At 43.5% G+C, this 16487-nt stretch overlaps 2 long non-coding RNA genes across 2 annotated transcripts; both read left to right on the forward strand.

The window, feature by feature from the left end:
- Positions 1-9350: 9350 nt before the first annotated feature.
- LOC129820243 (uncharacterized) lies at positions 9351-9863 on the forward strand. Its single transcript, XR_008754175.1, has 2 exons — positions 9351-9575; positions 9695-9863. It is a non-coding gene; the product is annotated as an uncharacterized LOC129820243 (long non-coding RNA).
- A 5772-nt stretch (positions 9864-15635) lies between these two features.
- On the forward strand, positions 15636-16172 carry LOC129868868 (uncharacterized). Its single transcript, XR_008761827.1, has 2 exons — positions 15636-15884; positions 16004-16172. It is a non-coding gene; the product is annotated as an uncharacterized LOC129868868 (long non-coding RNA).
- Positions 16173-16487: the final 315 nt, after the last annotated feature.

Raw genomic sequence — 16487 nt, forward strand, 5'->3', positions numbered from 1 at the left:
GCTGTCTTTCGTTGTCTCTGATTGAGAGCCATACTTAGGTTTCCTGTTTTCCCACTATGATTTGTGGGTAGTTGTATTCTTTCTTTGTATTAGTTACCAGACGGAACTGTTTCGGTTGTTCTTTGTTTGTTTATTTTGTATTTTAGTGTTCAGTGCATTTTAATAAGATGACGAACACTTACCACGCTGCACATTGGTCCCATCCTTCGTCAGGAGGAATGGGCCAGAATTTACCCAACTTATTGTGGGAAGCTTGTGTATGGCTACCCAAAACATTTAAACCAAGTTAAACAATTTAAAGGCAATACTAACACATACTAATTGAGTGTATGTAAACTTCTGACTCTCTGGGAATGTAATGAAAAAAATAAAAGCTGAAATAAATAACTCTCTACTATTATTCTGAAATTTCACATTCTTAAAATAAAGTGGTGATCCTACCTGACCTAGACAGGGAACTTTTACTAGGATTTAATATCAGGAATTGTGAAAACTGAGTTTAAATGTATTTGGTGTATGTACACTTCCGACTTCAGCTGTATATCTTAAGAATATCATTGAAAATATTTTAACATTTAAATTTCTCTTAGAATTAAAACCTTAGTGTAATAACAGTGTTAGCAAGTAATACTGACAGGTAGTAACACAAAAATGTGTGGCTTTTTCCGGGTGTGTGCGTGCAGGACAGAGGAATAACAATTCTTACACTATTGTTCTAAATTCAATCACCTTCTTCATCCTCATTATTTAGTTAATTGATATTCAATTTTGACGTCATGCACAATTATCAGTTTCTATGTGGTTTATGTCACTCATTCATTGTCAGTTAGAGACACATTAGCTCCCTTGGACCCAAAAGCATAATCAGTGCTCTAACTCCTCCTTGCGCTGGTCTGGAGCAATGAAGCAGTGAAGCAGGGTACTGTACTAAACCACAAATTACATCTAAGTTCCGTGGCATGATCTCAAAACTTTTATTTAAGCAACCACTGTAGTCACCTGGAATGCATTTATTGTTAAAATAAAGTTATTAGAAGTTAATTTGTGGAATATTTTTCCTTCTTAATGCGTTTGAGCCAATCAGTTGTGTTGTGACAAGGTAGGGGTGGTATACAGAAGGTATAGAAGGTGGTATACAGCCCTATTTGGTAAAAGACCAAGTCCATATTATGGCAAGAACAGCTCAAATAGCAAAGAGAAATGACAGTCCATCACTACTTTAAGACATGAAGGTCAGTCAGTGTGGAAAATTTCAAGAACTTTGAAAGTTTCTTCAAGTGCAGTCGCAAAAACCATCAAGCGCTATGATGAAACTGGCTCTCAGGAGGATCGCCACATGGATGTCTGATCGAAAAATTACTCAATTACCTGATTTGTTTGATATTAATAGTTAGCAATTAATACTTAACAAATAGGAGGATATTTCTGTCCTGTTAGTGTCTGTGTTTTTATGGTCTCCACTCTAGTTCCCTGCAGCTAATTAGTTAAAGACTGCATTATATAGACAATAATGTGTTTTACTAGAGATAGCTTAGGAGTAGAACAATCCTTCGTTGTCTCAAAATCATCCTTGCATCTGGGAAACTAAGCCAGGGTGGGGTTAAGACAAAAACCCACGTGCAGATAACGACAGGATGAACCCAGAGTGGCTTGTGATGCTCTGCGGTGTGCATGTCAGCTATATATAGTTCTCTGCATTTGTGTAAAGGTTAGGTTACTCGGTCCAACACTCACGGGTGGGCGGGTCGGCCAGCATCATTATTGCAATAAATAATCAAAATTACATAAAAATGATTGCTTGAAGAAATGACCAAATCTCTCTCAGTACTGAATTTCAATGACAAAAGGAAGACCCAAAGTCACCTCTGCTGCAGAGGGTAAGTTCATTAGAGTTACCAACCTCAGAAATTGTTCAAGTAACAGACACATCTCAACATACACTGTTCAGAGGAGACTGCGGCGGCAGCTTGCCTATTGGTTAGAGCGTTGGACTAGTAACCAAAAGGTTGCAAGATCGAATCCCTGAGTTGACAAGGTAAAAATCTGTTGTTCTGCCCCTGAACAAGGCAGGTAACTCACTGTTCCTAGTCTGTCATTTAAAATAAGAATTTGTTGTTAACTGACTTGCCTAGTTAAATAAAGGTAAAATAATAATAAGAGACTTACTTGGGCCAAGAAACACAAGCAATGGACATTAGACCGGTGGAAATTGGTCCTTTATCTCATGAGTCCAATTTTGAGATGTTTGATTCCAACCGCCATGTATTTGTGAGATGCAGAGTAGATGAATGGATGATCTCCACGTGTGTGCTTCCCACCATGAAGCATGGAGGAGGAGGTGTGATGGTGTGGGGGTGCTTTGCTGGTGACACTGTCAGTGATTTAGAATTCAAGGCACACTTAACCAGCATGGCAAAATCCCATTTTGTTTGCGCTTCGTGGGACTATCATTTGCTTTTCAACAGGACAATGGCCCAAAACACCTCCATGCTGTGTAAGGGCTATTTGACCAAGAAGGAGAGTGATGGAGTGCTGCATCAGATGACCTGGCCTAAATTTAATTTCATAGTTTTGACATCTTCACTATTATTCTACAATGTAGAAAATAGTAAAAATAAAGCAAACCCATGAATGAGTAGGTGTGTCCAAACTTTTGACTGGTACTGTACATCAACAGACCATAAAAGCAATCATACTACCAATTACCATACTTTCGGGTTCAAAGAGATGACAGATATGTCCACTCAATCTCGACACAATCAGGCTACCGAAAGTGCATACAGTGGGCGACGTCATCAGCACTCCTCCCACAAGTCTCCAGAGAACTTGTGTTTTGCGACCGAGAGGCACCTTTTCATTATAACGTTAGAGGAAATACATTCCTAGTGTGTGAGGAACGTGATTGCTGGCCTCATAAATGCTAGCAAGCCAGCTAATAATTTGAAAAAAGTTTTTTTGGTTTAGCTAGAGTTATGCTAACTCGCTTGCAATCCCTTGGGTGTTGCTTGCTACAGAGGTTAGCTGGCTAATTAGCTACAGCCATCAGCTGTTGTTGAGTTATCATATTTTGCTTATTCCACCGTTTGTAGTATGCATACTGGCATTTGAATATAGCGGGGAATCCGGACACAATGTGGACACATTCAAATCAAGGGACAATGACAGCTCTTTTTCACCCGTCTATACTGTCAAACAATGCAATGAATACTTTATGCAATAAGAATTCAAACGAAGCGACTCCTTTAATTTGTGTCAGTGATACACTAAATGCTGTTCCCAGCTAGCACATAATGTTCTGAGAACCATATGTTAGAATTTGGTGAGAGAGTGGTTATCCTATGGTTATTTTACATAACCTTCCCACAACTTTCTGGGAGTGGTGCAGGATACGCAGCTAGCACATAATGTTGTGAGAACCATATGTTTCTTAGGTGAGAATTTCAGTACTTCAGCATAATGTTTTATACAGTTTTCCTCATGGTTCTATTTAAATTATTCTTAAGTTTTTCCTAGAATGTTAATTAAAAAAACAATGTTCTTCCGTGGGAATTTCAGTACTTCAACAGAGTTTTCTGCAGATTTCCACATGGTTATAAAATGTATGTTGCCACAACAGGTAAAATGTTAACTTCAGTTCCCAGAACATTTTAAAAACTTTCAGTTTTACCGGTCAGGAAACGTATGGCTTCGTTCCCATAATCAATGGGAAACCAAAACTTGTTCCCGCAACTTTTAAAGAACCAAATGTGCTAGCTGGGTTACTTTTCTAGACTGTTCCCCAATGTAGACATCTAAGTGTGCATGACGTCAGAATCTGAAGAGCAGGGTGGTATTATTTCACAACTGACAGCGATAGACTGAGACGGATGATTGACGTGACCTATTAGAAGTCAGCGGAGAGAACAAACAGTGGGTATATCTCGAGCTGGAGCTATGGATTCCAATAACACAATGCCCAACCCAAGTCCCACAGCTTGGAAAGGCTATATGACTTTACAAATAAGGATATTTTCATATGGTGGTGGAGATCTATATAGATTGTTAATCCCATAATATAACATAAGAATATTTGTCAATATCTAATAAGCGATAACTAATAAAATGAGTATTCCATATCAACTCTTCCACACACTATGTGATTAAAGACATGCATTTGGATTCTCTGGTAGCCATGAAAGGGCTATTATTGATATCCTAGACATTGCTAAAAATTGGGTTCAGATGGTATTCACTTTCACCTGCAGGAGTGCCAGAGGGGTGGTGTTTGCACTTTTGGGACTATTCCATTGGTGCCACTGCTCCAGGCAAGCGCAACCAAGCACAGCTAAAGTATTTTGAAAGATTACAAATATTTTTTAAACCCAGATCTGGTGGTGGTTACTATTGACTCAGGGACTGGCATGTGAAATTAAACCCAGGGCTAAACAAGCTTCTCCACAGGCCTGTAACATCACCTTTAGTTAATGTCTCACAGAAGAGGCACAGTATACAGGAGATCTTCATAACCCCCATTTAATCAAATACATCTCCAATTCGCACTATGTGGTGATACATTTAGGATAGTTTTCGACAGAGTCTCCCAACTCAATTGATTTAATAATTGAACTAAGTAATGAAGCATTGAGCATAGACTCTCAGACATGTTTGCTCTTTTATCAGTAAGTTGTCAACTGAAATGGAGATGTATTGTACATGTTGTCTGTTTATATTCTGTAGGTAATATCAATACTGTGGATGATTCATATTCACTATACAACTAAAATTGGAAACTGGGTGGTTTGAGCCCTGAATGCTGATTGGGCTGTATCCAGGCTCTCCGCGTTGCGTCGTGTCTTAGAACAGCCCTTGGGCATAGTATACTGGCCATACACCACATTCACTCGGGCCTTATTCCTTAAATGTACCATATCATCAACATTTTCCAAAACTGAGTTTTATAGTTCTTCAGTTGAAGAGTTCAGTTAACAAAGTACGCATCCCAAATTTGATTTGAAATAGCACCAGGGCCCATAGTGGACTATTTTTGTGCAGAGTCCTATGTAGGGAACAGGGTGTCCACATATTAAATATTAACTGTCATCAATATTTACATGAGCTTAAAACCCCATGCACTGTTTAAGACTCGCCACAACATTTTCACAGGCTTATATAGCTCCCATTCCAATACATTTTTCTTTTGTATGAACATAATGTATTCCACAATAAATCCCACAGAGAACTTTGAAACCTGTTAGGAAATGTGCTATATGGCTGAAGATATAGACTCAGGCATTTACCAACATAACAGTCTAGCCACTTTTTACCATGCGAGCAAACAATGGGGGAAAATAACAAGTAATTGGATTGCGTACCGATAATAAATGAAATGTTAGTGGCATTTTAGATGATGTTAGACGCTGGGAGTAAGAAAGTCACTCGCGCTTTCAACGGCTTCCATGGAAATAAGAGGTTCTCATCATACATCATTTAGCAGATATTGACGTTAAACAAACCATAAATGATTTTCATCCGAAATTACACTGTGGCGGCATATCCATTGAGAAAATTATTACAATTGACTTTGTATATTTTTGGCGGAGAGAAAAAAAAAAGTTAAGGTCCAATTTGGCTTCCTGAGAAGTGCCCGATGCTATCATTTGACACAGAGGAAATAATGTTTATTATGCACTGGCCTTACAGTACATGGTAAAGTAGCTCATTTAGACATTAGATATGTAATGGCCCATTTCTGTTGGCAATACATCTAATGCTTCGGTTGTGTGCGTTTTTCCTGTAGCTTGACTATTCTACTCCCTTTAAAGAATAATCTGAGTGTAGGACACACTGTTATACTTCAGGCCCATTACTGATGAAAAGTTTGCTGCCTCTATTTTACTAAGAAGAACTGTATTTTGTAGTACTTGCTATACCCTTATGTTTTGACTATAAGACAAACATTTATTGTGCTATCGCCAGTCTGTCAGACCAGATGTTGCATTCCCTCGCCTTATGCCCATGTTTACACAAAAACAGTACTCTTCTATAATTCACTATCTCCCTTTGTTCTCACAAGTGCCCCAACTTTTATGACTTACTCTCTTCCCTTCCTATAGGGAACTTCTCTTAGGGCATTATCTTTCTCAGGTCCAATGAGAATAGGCCCCACGCCAGCCTTCCTTATCCACACCTGTTTTAAAAAGTGATTAAAAGTCCACTGTCTCTGTGTCTCTCTTCCTAATGTGCTGATGGGGAAAAAGTGGATTTGGGGCCATTACTTAATTAGCAGTTCATGATTTCCCCCAGGAAGTCAGCAGTGGCAGTGGCATACCGCCCCAGAGTAGAAGTGCTCTGTATTAAAATAATGTGTCATTAAAGGCAGAGAGACACTAATTACAGGGATGGAGGTGTCTGGGGGATGACAGAACATGTCCCCGGGCCCTGAGCCTGCGCTGTAACGCCACAACACACACACACCTACTGGTGACACACATCGAATGTTGGATACATAGAACGTGTATGTTCACTGAATTACGAATAAAGATATGGATGGAATCGGGCTTCGGAATTAATTTGATTGCAAGACAATCGTGTAGTCATTATTACGTGTCAAATGCCAAATTGGATTATAAACCTTGCTGCATTGGCCATAGGTGAGCACAGAACTCACTGCATCAATTCCATGCATGTATTTCATAAGAAACTAACTTCAGATTTCAGCAATTCATCTGAAAAAGGGAATTCATGTTTGATGGTAAACAATAACAGAAAATGCCTTGATCTGATTGTTATAGGAATAATAATTCCTAGGCCTTGAGTCTTAGTCACTAACCAACTGAGTGGTGCTTATTGCTACACTTAAAAATATTAACGCAACATGTAAAGTGTTGGTCCCATGTTTCATGAGCGGAAATAAAAGATCCCATATTGTAATGAACACAAGGGGAGACAGAGAGCTGGTTTCAAGCGCAGGGTGCAGCAGGTGTTTATTGCAAAGGACCACAGGAGGAGGCAGGTAGCTAGGTCCAGCGGCAGGCAGAAGGTCATACACAGGTTGTCCAAAAGGGCAACAGTACAGGCAGGGAAAAGGCTAGTAACGTATTCCAGGAGATCAGGCAATAGGTAGATAATAGGAAATCCGATAGCCTAAAGTACAGGCAGGGAATAGGCAAAAGGCATCATTAGTGAGGCAGGCAAAAACTCACACAGACATAGACACAGACTAACTCACAGGAAAAACAGCACTCCGAACGACATGTGTCCCAAAACAAACAATACATCACAGTGATGGGGTGAAAAGAACTGAACTAAATAGGGTGTGATAATGACATACAGGTGTGTGAACAGGTGATTAGAATTTAGGTGATTGGGATCTGGAGAGTCAGCTGCGTTCAGGGGATCTAGGTGTTTGAGAGTGTGAGCTGGAAAGTGAGCTGCGTTCAGGGGATCTATGTGTTTGAGGGTGTGAGTTGGAAGCAGATATTACACATACGCACAAAAAAGCTTATTTCTCTAAAATGCTGTGCACATGTTCGTTTCCATTGCTGTTAGTGAGCATTTCCTTTGCCAAGATAATCAATCCACCTGACAGGTGTGGCATATCAAGAAGCTGATTAAACAGTATGATCATTACACTGGTCTTTATTGTCCCCAACACAAGGTGCACCTCTCTAAAATGTGCAGTTTTGTCACACAACGCAATTCTACAGATGTCTCAAGTTGAGGGAGCGTGGAAATGGCATACTGACTGCAGGAATGTCCACCAGAGCTTTTGCCATATAATTGAATGTTTATATCTCTACCATAAGCCTATTCCAACTACTAGCTATTCCAATAGCATGCTGAAGAAGTGTGCTCTTCACGAATGAATCCCGGTTTCAACCATACCGCGCAGATGATAGACAGCGTGTATAGTGGCGTGTGGGTTAAAGGTTTGCTGATATCAACGTTGTGAACAGAGTGCCCCATGGTGGCGGTGGGGTTATGGTATGAGCAGGCAGGCATAAGATATGGACAACGAACACAATTGCATATTATAAATGGTCATTTGCATGCACAGAGATACCTTGACAGAGATCCTGGGGCCCATTGTTGTGCCATTCATCCCTCGCCATCACCTCATGTTTCAGCATGATCATGCACGTCGCCATGTCACAAGGATCTGTACACAATTCCTGGAAGCTGAAAATGTCCCAGTTCTTCCATGGCCTGCATACTCACCAGATATAACACCCATTAAGTATGTTTGGGATGCTCTGGATTGACTTGTACGACAGCGTGTTCCAGTTCCTGCCAATATCCAGTAACTTCGCACAGCCATTGAAGAAGAGGCGGACAACATTCCACAGGCCACAATAAACAGCCTGATCAACTCCATGCGAAGGAGATGTGTCACGCTGCATGAGGCAAATGGTGGTCACACCAGATACTGACTGGTTTTCTGATCCAAGTAATTTGAAATCCATAGATTAAGGCCTAATGAAGGAATTTCAATTGACTGATTGTTGAATGTTGAGTTTATATTTTTGTTCAGTGAATAAAAAGTAGTTCCATTTGATTTCAATCACTTTTTGACCGGAACCCTTTTTATTTGAACAAAACTTTCATACATATTTGCCCATGTGAAAAGAGGTCAGAAAGTTACTGTTTGGAACTGAATGCCAAAACATTCAGAAGATTGAGGTGCTCAAAGTTGACCAATTTTGCATACCCCACCAAACCATGAAACATCCATGTCTTCATCGCTGGAAAATATTCACGGTTTAGTTTGATATCATTCAAAAGCTTACAAACAGGGTTGTCAAATTACACTGAATAAAGATATAAACGCATCATGTAAAGTGTTGGTCCCATAAAAAATCGCATAAACAGGGCCGGTGCTCCCATTAGGCAAGATTATGCAGTCGCCTATGGCAGCGCTTCAATTCGTGGCGGAATTTTGGAAATTGGCTGCCGCCCTCTGGCGCCCCTATTGGCTACTGCACCGCCGGCGGTGGCCCTGCCACCAGCCCCTAGCTGTTGCTGCAGTTCCCACCCCCACCCCATTCCCGCTTCTCCCAAGTTAATTCAAACTATCATTGTATCTATGGTGATGTGTGTGTTTTTACGGGATTACCCAATTGTGAAACATTAATAAAAATAAATCAGCCGATTAAACTATTGTATTGTTTTTTAATGTTTGTGTATGGCGAAGACTATTAGTGATTAAGGCAGTAGCCTAACCTAGCCTGTTAACTTTAGCTAGCTACTAGTGGAATAATTTCTGCTAAAGTAAGCTATAGAGATTTGTAACCAAATTTGATACCATGTCTAAGAGACAAAAACAATCAGGAAGCGAATATAAAAAAAGAGCCACAATCTCTAAACCAAAGAGATTTTGTCACGAATCCCGCTTCCTGAGTCTGGGTTTGCCTGTGTGTCTGTCCTGGAGTGTGTTTCAGGTGTCCTGGAACGCACCCTGTCTGGTTGCCGGGCGAATTAGCTTGTTGGGAGATTGATGTTCACCCGCACCTGTGTCCCATCAGTAATCTGCACACCTGTCCTGATCATCATCTCTCCCCTTCAAAAGCTCTGACCTGACTTCCATTCCCTGCCGGATCGTTAGCCATGAACAGTATGTTGTGCCATAGTATCAGACTCAAGTTGGATAGTATTTGTTTTGTTGTTTTTGTTTACGTATTGCTTGCCTTGAACTTACCTCCGTTTGTTTTGCCTTCAGTTACTCACCTGGATCATTCACCCCATTCCCGCCTGGTTGACAGAGGATTCCGCTACTCCATTGGATTCACCTATTTCCTCTCATCAATTCACCACCGCTGCCCGCTACGCCATCTGGATATATCTACCCTTTCATATTTAATTGTAAATAAATACTCACCTTCTTCCTACGCTCCTTGTCCTGGTCTGCTTCTGGGTTCGATCTTGAAAGAACGTGACAGAACGATCCGGCCAGTGATGAACCCAGCGGACCTGGACTCCGTTTGCCATGCAATCACCCAGCAGGAGAAGATGTTGGGACAACACAAGACGGCGCTACACGAGATAGCGGGTTCGATCCGAAACTTATCGGATAGATTAACGAGTATCCAGGATCAGCTCAGGTTGCCGGTGGATCATCTACCACCTGTTTCACCCATATCACCTGCCGATTCGGGAGCGGGTTCCTTCCGTGAGCCCAAGGTTCCGACACCGGATAAGTACGAGGGAGATCTGGGAGGATGCCGTTCATTTCTTTTGCAATGTGGGTTAGTTTTTGATCTGCAGCCCTACTCTTACGCCACAGATAAGGCTAGGATAGCCTTTGTTATTGAACTGCTGCGTGGAAGAGCTCTGGAATGGGCTTCAGCCATTTGGGAACGACAGGGAACCTGCACGTCTTCATATCAGGAGTTCACGGGAGAGATGAGAAAGCTTTTTGACCATCCAGTCCGAGGTAAGGACGCAGCTAAACGTTTGTTCTCTCTTCGCCAAGGAACTCTCAGTGTGGCAGACTTTGTGATAGAATTCAGGACATTGGCTGTGGAGAGTGGTTGGAATGAGGAATCACTACAAGCGTTTTTTTACCAGGGGTTGTCGGAGCAACTCAAGGACGAGCTGATCTCCTATCCAGAGCCTAGTGACCTAGATAGTTTGGTCACCTTAGCTATCCGGGTAGATAATAGAGTCCGAGAGAGGAGGGAGAAGAAGTGTGGTAGTTCGGGACATTACATCTCCGTTTTTCCTCAGCGCCCGTTAAACTGCTCGGCTCGTTAAGTTTGGGAGGTTTGTTAGCGAGCCAGTTTCAACCTCTTAAGAGTCCTGTCAGACCTCGTTTCCCTGCTACTCTCATAAATAAGGATCAGAGTTTAGCGATTAAGCTTTCATTGATTCAGGTGCCGATGACAGCTTCATTGATGCCGACTTAGTGGAACAGCTGGGGCTTTCCAAGGAGCAATTACCGGAAGCCATTGAAGCAACCACTCTGAACGGCAGTGTTCTGGCACGGATCACTATGAGGACTGAACCGGTTAAGATGTTGTTGTTGGGGAATCATTCAGAGGTTATTTCTTTTTTCATTTTGCCTTCCCCCCATGTACCTCTGGTTCTTGGATACCCCTGGCTAAAGGAACACAATCCCTCGTTCGATTGGGTGACTAGAAAGGTAACTAGTTGGAGCATTGAGTGTCATGCTAACTGCCTCAGGACTGCCTGTTCTCATGCTGTCCCCAGTCGGGTTTTTGAGTCTGCTTCTCCTGATTTGTCCCTGGTTCCTGAAACATATCACGAGTTGGGTGAGGTGTTCAGAAAGCTCAGTCACTTCCTCCCCACCGACCTTATGATTGTACAATTAAGCTGTTTCCTGGAGCTGCCTTTCCCAAGGGACGGTTATACAGTATTTCTCGACCTGAGCGGGAAGCCCTGGAACCCTACATAAAGGAGTCTCTTGCTGCAGGTCTCATTCGTCCCTCGTCATCACCCCTGGGAGCTGGATTTTTTTTTTGTGAGTAAGAAGGATGGCTCTCTTCGACCGTGTATTGATTATCGGGGGTTGAATGATATTACGGTCAAGAACAAGTACCCCTTGCCCTTGATGAGCTCCGCTTTCAATTCTTTACAGGGTGCTACTGTGTTTACGAAGCTTGATCTACGCAATGCGTATCATCTGGTTCGGATCAAGGAGGGGGACGAGTGGTTGACTGGATTCAATACACCTATGGGACATTTCGAGTACCTGGTGATGCCGTTTGGACTTTCCAACGCTCCAGCAGTGTTCCAATGTTTGGTGAATGACGTGCTGAGGGATATGATCGGTCTGTTTGTGTTCGTTTACCTGGATGACATCCTGATTTTCTCCAAGGAGCTTTCCAGCCACATCCAGCATGTTAAGCAGGTCCTGCAGCGGTTATTGGAGAACCGTCTGTTTGTGAAGGCAGAGAAGTGTGATTTTCACACCCACACTACATCCTTTCTCGGGTACATCATCTCCAGGGGAGAGATCAAGATGGACCAAGAGAAGGTTCGGGCGGTTCGGGATTGGGTCCAGCCCGGTACGAGATTGCAGCTCCAGAGATTCCTGGGGTTTGCGAACTTCTATCGGAGGTTTATCCGTGATTACAGCCGGGTGGCCGCCCCATTAACCTGTTGAGGATGGGGGCGCTGTTGAGACTATTTATGCTAATTGGGTAATTTTTGAAACGGCTTCCCACAAAATCCTTGATCGTACAATATGCATATTATTATTATTATTGGATAGAAAACAGTCTATAGTTTCTATAGGAGTTGAAATTTTGTCTCTAAGTGGAACAGAGCCCATTCTACAGCAATTTCCCTGACATGGAGTCAGATTTCAGAAATGTTGGCCACTGTTCTGAAGTCAGTTAAAAGGGCACTGTTATTGCTATGACTATACAGACACTGCTTACGTCTTCCCCTGGATGCCTTTACGTGATGACGATTTCAATGGGGTCGATTGCGCGTTCACAGGCACTACAAATGAAAAAACCCTGAGGCTAGTCATTCTTTTGGAGCTGCGTCATGCGCCTAGAGGACACCGGCCCGCACCTGTTCCAAGCATTAGTGAAGGGGGTAATATTACTCGGGTCATGTTTCTACTCGTTATGGGAGTTAAAAACATCATAAGGTAGTTAATTTAAAGTGTTTTATAGCAATTTATATCCGTTTAGTGCGATTTTGGGACATTTATTTCTTTAACGCTGTGAATAGCTGGGCACGCTTTCAGTTCATCCCGAACGCAGTTGGCATTTCCACATGGCAAGAGGACAGCTTTCCACCAAAAGACGATTACTCCCAAGAAAGGATCCTTTGCCCAAGATACTGATGGAAGAACAGCTCAAAGTAGGACATTTTTATTATGATAAATCGTGTTTCTGTCGAAAAATTTTAGTGGCTTAGGACGCCATGTTTTTTGACGTAGCTTCGCTTGGCGCAAACTGTATTGAAAAGTAAGGATAAATTAAAAAATGTAATTCCGCAATTGTATTAAGAATTAAATTGTCTATCAATCCCTGTCCACCCTATATTTTTTAGTCACGTTTATGAGTATTTATAAGAGTAGATCACTGTCTAAGTGGCGCAAGGACATTTTCTGACCAGCTGAGCTACATTTCACATTGTCTAACCATGATTTTGGTGGCTAAATATAAACATTTTCGATCAAACTCTATATGGATTGTGTAATATGATGTTACAGGAGTGCCATCTGAAGAATTCTGAGAAGGTTAGTGAAAAAATTAATATATTTTTGGCGATGTTGACGTTATCGCTCTCTTTGGCTAGAATCAATGCTGGGCTGCTATGTGCTATGTGCTATGCTAATATAACGATTTATTGTGTTTTCGCTGTAAGACACTTAGAAAATCTGAAATATTGTCTGTATTCACAGGATCTGTGTCTTTCGATTCGTGTATGCTGTGTATTTTTACGAAATGTTTGATGATTAGTAAGTAGGTAAACACGTTGCTCAATGTAGTTTTTCTATTCCATTTGTGACGGTGGGTGCAATTGTAACCTATGCCATCTACCTGAAATATGCACTTTTTTCTAACAAAACCTATCCCATACCATAAATATGTTATCAGACTGTCATCTGATGAGTTTTTTTGTTGGTTAGGGGCTATAAATATCTTAGTTTAGCCGAATTGGTGATGGCTACTGGTGTTGGTGGACAAATAAAAGATGGTGGATTATGCTAATGTGTTTTTAGGTAATAGATGTACATCTTTACATATTGTGTCTTCCCTGTAAAACATTTTAAAAATCGGACATGTTGACTGGATTCACAAGATCTGTGTCTTTCATTAGCTGTATTGGACTTTAATGTGTGAAAGTTAAATATTTTAAAAAAATATTTTTTTTGAATTTCGCGGCACTGGTTTTTCAGTGGGGGGGGGGGGGGGGGGGGGTGCCGCTAGCGGCACGCTGATCCTAGACAGGTTAACTGCCCTGACGTCTTGCACCAGAAGGTTCTGTTGGACTCCTGAGGCAGACCGAGCATTTCTGGATTTGAAGAGTCGATTCACCAACGCCCCGATTCTCTCTCAACCTGACACTTCCCGTCAGTTTGTTGTTGAAGTGGACGCGTCTGATGTGGGGGTGGGCGCCATCCTGTCCCAGCGTTGTTCCACTGACGGTAAACTCCATCCCTGCGCTTTCTACTCTTGTCGTCTTTCTCCAGCTGAAAGAAACTACGATGTGGGTAACCGGGAGCTTCTCGCTGTGAAGCTTGCCTTGGATGAGTGGCGTCACTGGTTGGAGGGAGCGGAGCAACCGTTTGTGGTCTGGACTGACCACAAGAATCTGGCTTACGTGCAATCGGCTAAACGTCTCAACTCCCGTCAGGCCAGGTGGGCTTTGTTTTTTGGACGCTTCAATTTTTCCCTGACGTTCCGACCTGGGTCGAAGAACGGCAAGGCGGACGCCTTGTCCCGGATGTTCTCCAAGACGGAGGAGAGTGGGGCCAAGACTGAAACGATTCTTCCCCAGAATCTTGTCGTGGGAGCCGTTACATTGAGGATTGAGGAGGATGTGATGGCGGCCCTTCGGACGCAGCCCGGCCCTGGTAACGGTCCACCTGGTCGGTTGTTCGTGCCTGAGTCGGTCCGTTCTGCTGTTCTTCAGTGGTCCCACGCCAGCAAGATAGCTTGTCACCCTGGCGTTGCTCGGACTATGGCGCTACTGCGCAGACGATTTTGGTGGCCTGCCATGGGAGAAGATACCCGGAGGTTTGTTGCCGCATGTCCTGTTTGTGCTCAGAACAAAAGTACCAATCGGCCCAGCTCTGGGCTTCTTCACCCTCTACCTATTCCTCGGCGACCTTGGTCGCATCTGGCCCTGGATTTTGTCACGGGATTGCCCCCTTCTGTTGGGAACACGGTCATTCTGACCATTGTGGACAGATTCAGCAAGTTTGCTCATTTTGTCCCTCTCTCCAAGCTTCCATCAGCTACGGAGACGTCTGAGATCCTGGTTAGGGAGGTTTTCAGGGTCCACGGATTGCCCAGTGACATTGTTTCTGACCGTGGTCCTCAGTTTACCTCTGCTGTTTGGAGATCTTTCTGTTTGGCCATTGGAGCTACAGTCAGTCTCACTTCTGGATTTCATCCTCAATCTAATGGTCAGGCGGAGAGAGCCAACCAGAAGATGGAGTCCACGCTGCGTTGTCTTGTCTCCTCTGATCCTACCTCTTGGTCATCTCAATTACCCTGGGTCGAGTATGCCCATAATACCCTTCCGTCATCTGCCACTGGGATGTCCCCCTTCCAATGCCTGTACGGTTACCAACCTCCTTTGTTTCCTTCTCAGGAAAGGGATCTCTCGGTTCCCTCTGTCCAGGCCCACATTCGTCATTGCCACCGGACCTGGCATCGGGCCAGGAAGGCTCTCCTTAGAGTGTCTGACCGGTATCAGATCCAGGCGAATCGTCGCCGTATTCCTGCCTCAAGCCGGTTCACCTCAGTCCTCTGTTGCCCCCTCCTCCTCGGATGATCGGAGGTGGTCCTGTCTACACGGTGCGCCGCATCATGGACTCCAGACGGCGGGGTCGAGGGTACCAGTATTTAGTGGATTGGGAAGGATATGGGCCAGAGGAGAGGAGTTGGATTCCTCGACGACCTGCTTCGTGACTTCTACCGCCTCCACCCTGGTGCTACAGGTAGTCCGCCCGGTGGCGTTCGTCGGAGGGGGGGTACTGTCACGAATCCCGCTTCCTGAGTCTGGGTTTGCCTGTGTGTCTGTCCTGGAGTGTGTTTCAGGTGTCCTGGAACGCACCCTGTCTGGTTGCCGGGCGAATTAGCTTGTTGGGAGATTGATGTTCACCCGCACCTGTGTCCCATCAGTAATCTGCACACCTGTCCTGATCATCATCTCTCCCCTTCAAAAGCTCTGACCTGACTTCCATTCCCTGCCGGATCGTTAGCCATGAACAGTATGTTGTGCCATAGTATCAGACTCAAGTTGGATAGTATTTGTTTTGTTGTTTTTGTTTACGTATTGCTTGCCTTGAACTTACCTCCGTTTGTTTTGCCTTCAGTTACTCACCTGGATCATTCACCCCATTCCCGCCTGGTTGACAGAGGATTCCGCTACTCCATTGGATTCACCTATTTCCTCTCATCAATTCACCACCGCTGCCCGCTACGCCATCTGGATATATCTACCCTTTCATATTTAATTGTAAATAAATACTCACCTTCTTCCTACGCTCCTTGTCCTGGTCTGCTTCTGGGTTCGATCTTGAAAGAACGTGACAGATTTGCTGCATGCAGCAATGTTCATCAACTGGTGTGGAGAGCAACATGCCTCCGAGGACAGGCCGTTAGTTCGCCGAGACGGAGGAGCCGTGGAGGAGTCCGAGCCATCCACATCCACCGATGATGACAGCTTTCTGGGTGGACAAGAAACGTTGGTCGCACCAGGCCTAGCCACACCTCCAAACAATGCCAGCAGGGACCCTACAGTTTGGGAACCGGACTCAGATCCGTCGCTCCACGTCCCCAATGACAGTGGTGCTGCTG

The sequence above is a fragment of the Salvelinus fontinalis genome, chromosome 2 (assembly GCF_029448725.1).
Source record: "Salvelinus fontinalis isolate EN_2023a chromosome 2, ASM2944872v1, whole genome shotgun sequence".
Classification (NCBI taxonomy): Eukaryota; Metazoa; Chordata; class Actinopteri; order Salmoniformes; family Salmonidae; genus Salvelinus; species Salvelinus fontinalis.